The sequence below is a fragment of the Pelobates fuscus genome, chromosome 6, assembly GCF_036172605.1.
Source record: "Pelobates fuscus isolate aPelFus1 chromosome 6, aPelFus1.pri, whole genome shotgun sequence".
In the NCBI taxonomy this organism is placed as follows: Eukaryota; Metazoa; Chordata; class Amphibia; order Anura; family Pelobatidae; genus Pelobates; species Pelobates fuscus.
In genome coordinates, this window is record NC_086322.1 from 241,948,050 (window position 1) to 241,958,214 (window position 10,165).

Consider the following 10,165-nt stretch of genomic DNA (forward strand, 5'->3'; position numbering starts at 1 on the left):
GAGGAAAGGGATTTAGGGTTGATTATTTCTGATGACTTAAATGTAGGCACACAATGTAATAGAGCAGGAGGAAATGCTAGCAGAATTCTTGGTTGTATAGGGAGTAGTGATGTCCCGAACGGTTCGCTGGCGAATAGTTCCTGGCGAACATCGCTTGTTCGCATTCGCCACGGATGGCGAACATATGCGCTGTTCGGTCCACCCCCTATTTGTCATCATTGAGTAAACTTTGACCCTGTACCTCACAGTCAGCAGACACATTCCAGTCATTCAGCAGCAGACCCTCCCTCCCAGACCCTCACACCTCCTGAACAGCATCCATTTTAGATTCATTCTGAAGCTGCATTCTTAGTGAGAGGAGGGACAGTGTAGCTGCTGCTGATTTGATAGGGAAATTGATAGCTAGGCTAGTGTATTCAGTGTCCACTACAGTCCTGAAGGACTCATCTGATCTCTGCTGTAAGGACAGCACCCCAAAAAGCCCTTTTTAGGGCTAGAACATCAGTCTGTTTTTTTTTTTTCTGTGTAATGTAATTGCAGGTGCCTGCCTGCCAGCTTCTGTGTGAGGTTCACAGTGGATACTGTGTCCTCTTGCCCAGTGCCACCACTCATATCTGTTTTTACAATAGCTTAAGCTTTAGATTTAAAATAAAGAAATTTGTTTCACTGTAATAGAAGAGCAGTTGCCTGCCTGCCATCTTCTGTGTCAGGCTGGATGCCTTGCCCATTTGCACAGTCAGTGCCACCACTCATATCTGTTGTGACAGATTTAATGTAATTGAAGTTGCCTGCCTGCCAGGCAGGCTAACAGCATATACTGTGCCCACTTTCCCAGTGCCACCACTCACTCTTTGGTGTCACAATAGCTTGCATTTAATAAAAACTAAACTTTTTTAGCAGTCAGTTTCCTTCACGAGTGCGCATTTCAGGGCCTGCCAGGGCACAGTGTCACACCAGTGCAACTCATATCTGGTGTAACAGTAGTATACATTTAAAAAAAAAAAAATTGACTGTCATAGATTGAATAGCAGTTAGTTGTCTGCAAGCGTGTGTGTCAGGTCTACAGCGTCTACTCTGCCAACTTCTGCCACTGCACAGTGTCACTCATATCTGTTGTCACAGTAGCTTGCACGCAGAGTACCACTAATCGAAAAAAAAATGACAGGCAGAGGCAGGCCACCCCACAGGGGCCGTCATGGTCGTGGTGCTGTGATTCCCTTTGGCCCTAGAATAATGCCCAGTGTTCAGAGGCCACGTACCCTGAACTTGAAAAGTTCTGAGGACATAGTTGACTGGCTAACACAGGACACCCAATCTTCTACAGCTTCCGCTCGGAACCTTGATACACCATCCTCCTACACCTTAGCTTCCGGCACCTCTAAGTTACCACTCGCCCACCTGCCGCCACCACCAACACTAGCACCACAGCCGCTTCACTTGGTATGTCAGAGGAGTTATTTACACATCCGTTGGAAGAAATGAGTGATGCGCAACCATTATTGCCAGAGGATTTAGATAACAGGGATATGTCTCAGTCAGGCAGCATTACACACATACGGTGTGATGATGATGATGTTGTACCCGCTGCTGCTTCCTTTGCTGAGTTGACAGATACAAGTGAAGCGGTTGATGATGACGATGCGTTCGTGGATGTCACGTGGGTGCCCGCTAGAAGAGAAGAAGAACAGGAGGAAAGTTCAGATGGGGAGACAGAGAGAAGTAGGAGGAGACGAGTTGGAAGCAGGGGAAGGTCGTCGCAAGGAGCTAGTGGCACAGTCAGACAGCATGCATCGGCACCCGGGGTCAGCCAGACAGCACGCCTATCAACGCATGCTGTTGCCACCACCAGAATGCCATCAGAGCTCAGCAGTGTGGCATTTTTTTTGTGTGTCTGCCTCTGACAACAGCGATGCCATTTGCAACCTGTGCCAAAAGAAACTGAGTCGTGGGAAGTCCAACACCCACCTAGGTACAACTGCTTTGCGTAGGCACATGATCGCACATCACAAACGCCTATGGGATCAACACATGAGTACAAGCAGCACACAAACTCAAAGCCGCCATCCTCCTCCTGGTCCAGCATCTTCAGCCACGCTAACCACTGCTGTCCTCCTAGCCCCCTCTCAACCATCCGCTCCTCCATCTCTCACCTTGAGCAGTTCCTGCTCATCTGCCCACAGTCAGGTGTCTGTCAAGGACATGTTTGAGCGTAAGAAGCCAATGTCACAAAGTCACCCCCTTGCCCGGCGTCTGACATTTGGCTTGACTGAACCCTTAGCCCGCCAGCTTTTACCATACAAGCTGGTGGAGTCTGAGGCGTTTAAAAAATTTGTAGCTATTGGGACACCGCAGTGGAAGGTACCCGTCAGAAATTTCTTTGCACAAAAGGCAACTCGATTGTGCAAAAGGAAGTAATGGCATGCCTGGCACACAGTGTTGGGGCAAGGGTCCATCTGACCACTGATACCTGGTCTGCAAAGCATGGTCAGTGCAGGTATATCACCTACACTGCGCATTAGGTAAACCTGCTGACGGCTGCCAAGCATGGAATGCGTGTCTCTGCAGAGGAGTTGGTGACACCGCCATGACTTGCAGTCAGGCCTGCTGCCACCTCCTCTACTCCTCCTACTCCATCCTCTTCCATAACCTCCTTGGCTGAGTCCTCTTCTGCTGCTGCGTCGTGCTCCACATCAACGGCACCCCCCAGCTCCCCAGGTACTGTTCCACATCCCGGATACGGCAGTGTCACGCCATCTCGGGGTTGACTTGCCTGAAAGCAGAGAGTCACACCGGACCAGCACTCCTGTCCTCCCTGAACACAGGTGGATCAGTGGCTGACTCCGCACCAACGGAGATCGGCAAAGTGGTTTGTGACAACGGAAGAAATTTGTTGGCGGCATTGCATTTGGGCAAGTTGACACATTTGCCGTGCCTGGCACATGTGTGTAATCTGATCATACAACGCTTTGTGCATAAGTACCCAGGCTTACAGGACGTCCTTAAGAAGGCCAGGAAGGTGTGTGGCCGTTTCAGGTGTTCCTACACGGCCATGGCGCACTTTTCCGATATCCAGTGGCGAAAAAACATGCCAGTGAGGCGCTTGATTTGCGACAGCCCAACACGTTGGAATTCAACACTCCTAATGTTCAACCGCCTGCTCCAACAAGAAAAAGCCGTTAACAAGTATTTGTATGACCGGGGTGCTCTGTGGAGCTGGGAATTTGTTTGCCACGTTACTGGACGCTCATGCGCAATGCCTGTAGGCTCATGCGTCCTTTTGAGGACCATCAGCGACATCATACCATATGTTTTCTTCCTGGAGCGTGCCCTGGGAAGAGTGCTGGATCAGGCCGTAGATGAGCGTGAAGAGGAAGAGTTGTGGTCACCATCACCACCAGAAACAGCCTTATCAGCATCGCTTGCTGGACCTGCGGCAACGCTGGAAGAGGATTGTGAGGAAGAGGAGTCAGAGGAGGAATGTGGCTTTGAGGAGGAGGAGGAAGACCAACCACAACAGACATCCCAGGGTGCTCGTTGTCACCTATCTGGTACCCATGGTGTTGTACGTTGTTGGGGGGAAGAACATACTTTCAGTGAGATCACTGAGGACGAGGAACAGGACATGAGTAGCTCGGCATCCAACCTTGTGCAAATGGGGTCTTTCATGCTGTCGTGCCTGTTGAGGGACCCTCGTATAAAAAGGCTGAAGGAGAACGAACTGTACTGGGTGTCCACGCTACTAGACCCCCGGTATAAGCAGAAAGTGCCTGAAATGTTATCGAATTACGGCAAGTCGGAAAGGATGCAGCAGTTCCAAAATCAATTAAAAAGTATGCTTTACACAGCGTATAAGGGTGATATCACAGCACAACGGGAGTCTAACAGGGGAAGAGGTGAAAGTAATCCTCCTTCTCCCACGACCACGCAGGCAAGGACAGGATGCTTTACAGACGTGCTGTTTATCTAGGACATGCGGAGCTTTTTAAGTCGCCACAGCCCTTCGGGGTCCACCCTCAGAGAACGACTCGACCGACAGGTAGCAGACTACCTCACCTTAACTGCAGATATCGACACTCTGAGGAGCGATGAACCCCTTGACTACTGGGTGTGCAGGCTTGACCTGTGGCCTGTGCTATCCCAATTTGCGATAGATCTTCTGGCATGCCCCGCTTCAAGTGTCCTGTCAGAAAGGACCTTCAGTGCAGCAGGAAGTATTGTCACTGAGAAGAGAAGTCGCCTAGGTCAAAAAAGTCTAGATTACCTCACCTTTATTAAGATGAATGAGGGATGGATCCCGAAGGGACTGACAGTGGGCAATACATTCGACTAAAAAAGGTCTGATGAGGGGGATGTAACAGGGTGTCGCGGCTGCCGGCCCGCTGCGTGATATTTAAATCCCTAGCTCACCCCAGTACCTTGCCCCGTCGTGGTTTCCTGTTCCTGGTTTCCTGAGAGTGCTTTATCATTGTGAATCTGATTTCCTGGTATCCTGATCTTGGCTTTTCCCTGGTTATTCTGAATTTTGGTTTCCCTGACTTGGCCTGTGTAAACGGTATTGTGTATTTTCTGGCTTCCTTGACCTCGGCTTTCCCTTTGACCATTCTCTGTCTCTAGCGTATTCTGCATGCTGGACCACACTAGTAGTCGTGACGTTGGGATTAAACTGATAAGAATAGTACTACTTAACACACCACTCCTATCTGGTGACACATTAGATTGCACGCGCAGTGCCCCAAATTTGAAGAAGGAGGACCGACCAAGCATCTTTTTCCATCTCCCGGTTCCTAAAATCGATGCCTTATATACATATCCCCAGATAGGGGAAATAACAGGGATTAAACTGATAAGAATAGTACTACTTAACACACCACTCCTATCTGGTGGCACATTAGATTGCACGCTCAGTGCCCCAAATTTGAAGTAGGAGGACCGACCAAGCATCTTTTTCCATCTCCCGGTTCCTAAAATCGATGCCTCATATACATGTCCCCTGATAGGGGACGTAACAGGGATTAAACTGATAAGAATAGTACTACTTAACACACCACTCCTATCTGGTGGCACATTAGATTGCACGCGCAGTGCCCTAAATTTGAAGTAGGAGGACCGACCAAGCATCTTTTTCCATCTCCCGGTTCCTAAAATCGATTCCTTATATACACGTCCCCTGATAGGGGACGTAACAGGGATTAAACAGATAAGAATAGTAATAATTAACACACCACTCCTATCTGGTGGCACATTAGATTGCACGCGCACTGCCCCAAATTTGAAGTAGGAGGACCGACCAAGCATCTTTTTCCATCTCCCGGTTCCTAAAATCGATGCCTTATATACACGTCCCCTGAAAGAGGACGTAACAGGGATTAAACTGCAAAGAATAGTACTACTTAACACACCACTCCTATCTGGTGGCACATTAGATTGCACGCGCATTGCCCCAAATTTGAAGTAGGAGGACCGACCAAGCATCTTTTTCCATCTCCCGGTTCCTAAAATCGATGCCATTGTAACCCTGTAACCCTTTTTTGCCCTTTTTTGCCCTGTTCCTAGCAACAAGCCGTAGCTAGCAGCAGTTACACCTTCCTCTGTGGCCTCAGCTATAGTTGGGAGATCAGGAAATCTTGTTCTGACGCAGTGCCCCCACTCAGTGCAACTTCTATTTATGGGGAACCCACCCCACTGAGTAGATGAGTACCCTCAACTTAATACCTCAGAGACATGAAATAAATACAGACATGGAAATAAACACTGTATTGTGGTCAAAGGGATACACATATAACAGCCACATATAACAACACAGTTCCTGGCTAATGTTAAACACAGTCACAAGAGTCTTAAGCAGCAGGAATGCAGACAACAAACTTCCCTTATTAACATTAATAACTACATCTGAACAGTTAACTTCTAGGTACCTGCAGGTAAATTATGTGCACAACGTTGGGGTCCTTAGGTGTAGGTAGCGCTACCCAGGTACAGTTATAAGGGAGAATCCTGAAGCAATCTCTGAAGACAGTACCTTTAAGTGACTTCTGTAACTGCAGATATTTCCAGGGAGATCCAGCAGAATGTAGGACAGCAGCAGAACAGCAATGGCAATCCTTTCTCTTCCTTCTGCTGGCAGGATGCAATACCTCATTCACACTCCTGCAGAAAGTTCCAGAATCTGCAGGGAGTTGAACATAAAATGACAGTCTTCTAATTCTCCTAGCAGAGCAGTAGACCGTCTCCAACTTCTTGTAGTTGCACTGCATTAGCCTTCCCCTGTTATTATCTCACTGTCCCAGCAGTAATAGACCATATAAACAGGTAGCAACACACTTTCTTTATAGCAGACTCAGAGAACATGGCTTCTCCCCTGTCCTCTTCTTCCTGCCATCCTAGCCCCTCCTCCTCACAAGACAGGGCAAAGGACAAAGTTCAATATCTCAAAACTTAAAGTAAAAACAGTAAAATATAGCAGTCTGTTACATCCTCCCCTCTGTAGAATCCTTGCCTTCCACTGGCAAGAGCAGTCCATGTGGTTTATAACCATTTAACAAGATGGTACAATACAATCTAATACAGGGAAATTCCATCACTCAATATTTCAGTCAAAGTATGCAATACATTGATTAACTTAGTGCACGTGTGGGGGTTCTGAGAATATGTGGGTTCCCCAATGTTGTCATAGGTCAAGAATCTCGGGGCCCTCCGATTTCTTCTGTCTCTACCTAGGTTGCTCGGTGGTTGTCCACTAATTTCTTCATTACAGGTTCAGATCCTCGAGTTAGAGTCCATAACTGGTGAATGAGGGACATAGCTGGGACTTTCAGGATTCAATCCAGATGAGGAGGAAGAAGGAGAAGGAGCAGAGGTAGAAGGGACCAACTGTGTTTCTGGTGCTGTCCGCCGGTCTCTGTCAGGGCTGGAACCTGTAGCTTCTTCTTTATCATTAGTTGGTGAAGTCACCTTCTCCATGGTTGTCTTCTGATAGGGGACATAACAGGGATTAAACTAATAGGAATAGTACTCCTTAACACACCTTATAATAACGCAGAGAGAGGCAATGCAAAGAGAGAAGAGTCTGAAGAAGAGGAGTCAAAGGAGGAAAGTGGCTTTGAGGAGATGGAAGACCAAACACAGCAGGCGTCCCAGGGGGCTTGTTGTCACCTTTCGGGGACCCTTGGTGTTGTACGTGATTGGGTGGAGGAAGAGACCTTCAATGACATCAGTGAGGACAAGGAACGGGACATGGCTAGCTTGGTATCCAACCTTGTGCAAATGTGGAGTTTGCGTTTGTGCAAATGGACTGTTTGCGGTTGTTTGCGGTGCGTTAAACGGGGAGTTTGGTCTGTCACTGTGAAGCGGGCATAAACCTTACACTACCTGATTGATACAACATCATACCTGATGTTTTAAAGCACGTTATTCCAAACAATTTAGGAATGTTAGGTGATTTATGCCCTTTATGGATTAAAACCAGACTCTGCATCAACTATGTAATTTTCCATGGGAGTTTTGCCATGGATCCCCCTCCGGCATGCCACAGTCCAGGTGTTAGTCCCCTTGAAACAACTTTTCCATCACTATTGTGGCCAGAAAGAGTCCCTGTGGGTTTTAAAATTCGCCTGCCTATTGAAGTCTATGGCGGTTTGCCCGGTTCGCCTGTTCGCGAACATTTGCGGAAGTTTGCGTTCGCCGTTCGCGAACTGAAAATTTTATGTTCGTGACATCACTAATAGGGAGAGGTATTAGCAGTAGAAAGAGGGAAGTGCTTATGCCATTGAACAGAACACTAATGAGACCTCACTCTGAGTATTGTACGCAGTACTGTAGACTGTATCTCCAGAAGGATATTGATACTTTAGAGAGAGAGTTCAGAGAAGGGCTAATAAACTGGTTCATGGATTGCAGGATAAAACTTACAAGGAAAGGTTAAAGGAACTTAACATGTATAGCTTTGAGGAAAGACGAGACAGGGGGGATATGATAGAAACATTTAAATACATAAAGTGAATCAACACAGTAAAGGAGGAGACTATAATTAAAAGAAGAACAACTACCACAACAAGAGGACATAGTCTTAAATTAGAGGGGCAAAAGTTTAAAAATAATATCCGTAAGTATTACTTTACTGAGTGAGTAATGGATGCATGGAATAGCCTTTCAGTTGAAGGGGTAGATGTTAACACAGTAAAAGAGTTTAAGCATGCGTGGGATATGCATTAGGCTATCCTTACTATAAGGCCAGGGACAAATGAACGTATTTAAAAATTGGGCACACTAGATGGGCCGAATGGTTCTTATCTGCCGTCACATTCTATGTTTCTATAAGACATCTGCTGGTCAATATTTGGATTTCTTTTTATTCACGTTTTTATCTTATTTTGTACATATTACACTATTGGAGTTTTTCTTCTCTCTTTTATGTTCCTGGATTCTGAACATCTGAATGGTACACAAACCTGAAGATACAGGCAAACCCTTACACACTTATCCGCACTATTGTATATAAGACTGTATCTTGGACCTTTTTTTTTTTTTTAGATTCACAATTTTTTACTATCATAGGACAGTGTATATCTTGTTTCATATTAATTTGCCTTATCTATAGCTATTCTGGTTCCTTACCCCTTGGCGCACCCTATTGTTTTGTATTTTTTTTCTTTTTTTAATTCTTTATTTTTGCAGTGCATATCGAAAATAACATACAGTTGCAAGAAAAAGTATGTGAACCCTTTGGAATGATATGGATTTCTGCACAAATTGGTCATAAAATGTGATCTGAGCATCATCTAAGTCACAACAATAGACAATCACAGTCTGCTTAAACTAATAACACACAAAGAATGAAATGTTGCCATGTTTTTAATGAACACAATATGTAAACATTCACAGTGCAGGTGGAAAAAGTATGTGAACCCCTAGACTAATGACATCTCCAAGAGCTAAGTGGAGTGAGATGTCAGCCAACTGGAGTCCAATCAATGAGATGAGATTGGAGGTGTTGGTTACAGCTGCCCTGCCCTATAAAAAACAAACAACAGTTCTGGGTTTGCTTTTCACAAGAAGCATTGCCTGATGTAAATGATGCCTCGCATAAAAGAGCTCTCAGAAGACCTACGATTAAGAATTGTTGACTTGCATAAAGCTGGAAAGGGTTATAAAAGTATCTCCAAAAGCCTTGCTGTTCATCAGTCCACAGTAAGATAAATTGTCTATAAATGGAGAAAGTTCAGCACTGCTGCTACTCTCCCTAGGAGTGTCCGTCCTGTAAAGATGACTGCAAGAGCACAGCGCAGACTGCTCAATGAGGTGAAGAAGAATCCTAGAGTGTCAGCTAAAGACTTACAAAAGTCACTGGCAAATGCTAACATCCCTGTTAGCGAATCTACAATACGTAAAACACTAAGCAAGATGGATTTCATGGGAGGATACCACAGAGGAAGCCACTGCTGTCCAAACAAAACATTGCTGCACGTTTACAGTTTGCACAAGAGCACCTGGATGTTCCACAGCAGTACTGGAAAAATATTCTGTGGACAGATGAAACCAAAGTTGAGTTGTTTGGAAGAAACACACAACACTATGTGTGGCGAAAAAAAGGCACAGCACACCAACATCCAAACCTCATCCCAACTGTGAAGTATGGTGGTGAGGGCATCATGGTTTGGGGCTGCTTTGCTGCTTCAGGGCCTGGACGGATTGCTATCATCGAAGGAAAAATGAATTCCCAAGTTTATCAAGACATTTTGCAGGAGAACTTAAGGCCATCTGTCTACCAGCTGAAGCTCAACAGAAGATGGTTGTTGCAATAGGACAATGACCCAAAGCATAGAGGTAAATCAACAACAGAATGGCTTAAACAGAAGAAAATACGCCTTCTGAAGTGGCCCAGTCAGAGTCCTGACCTCAACCCAATTGAGATGCTGTGGCATGACCTCAAGAAAGCGATTCACACCAGACATACCAAGAATATTGCTGAACTGAAACAGTTCTGTAAAGAGGAATGGTCAAGAATTACTCCTGACCGTTGAGCACATCTGATCTGCAACTACAGGAAACGTTTGGTTGAAGTTATTGCTGCCAAAGGAGGTTCAACCAGTTATTAAAGCCAAGGGTTCACATACTTTTTCCACCTGCACTGTGAACGTTTACATGGTGTGTTCAATAAAAACATGGC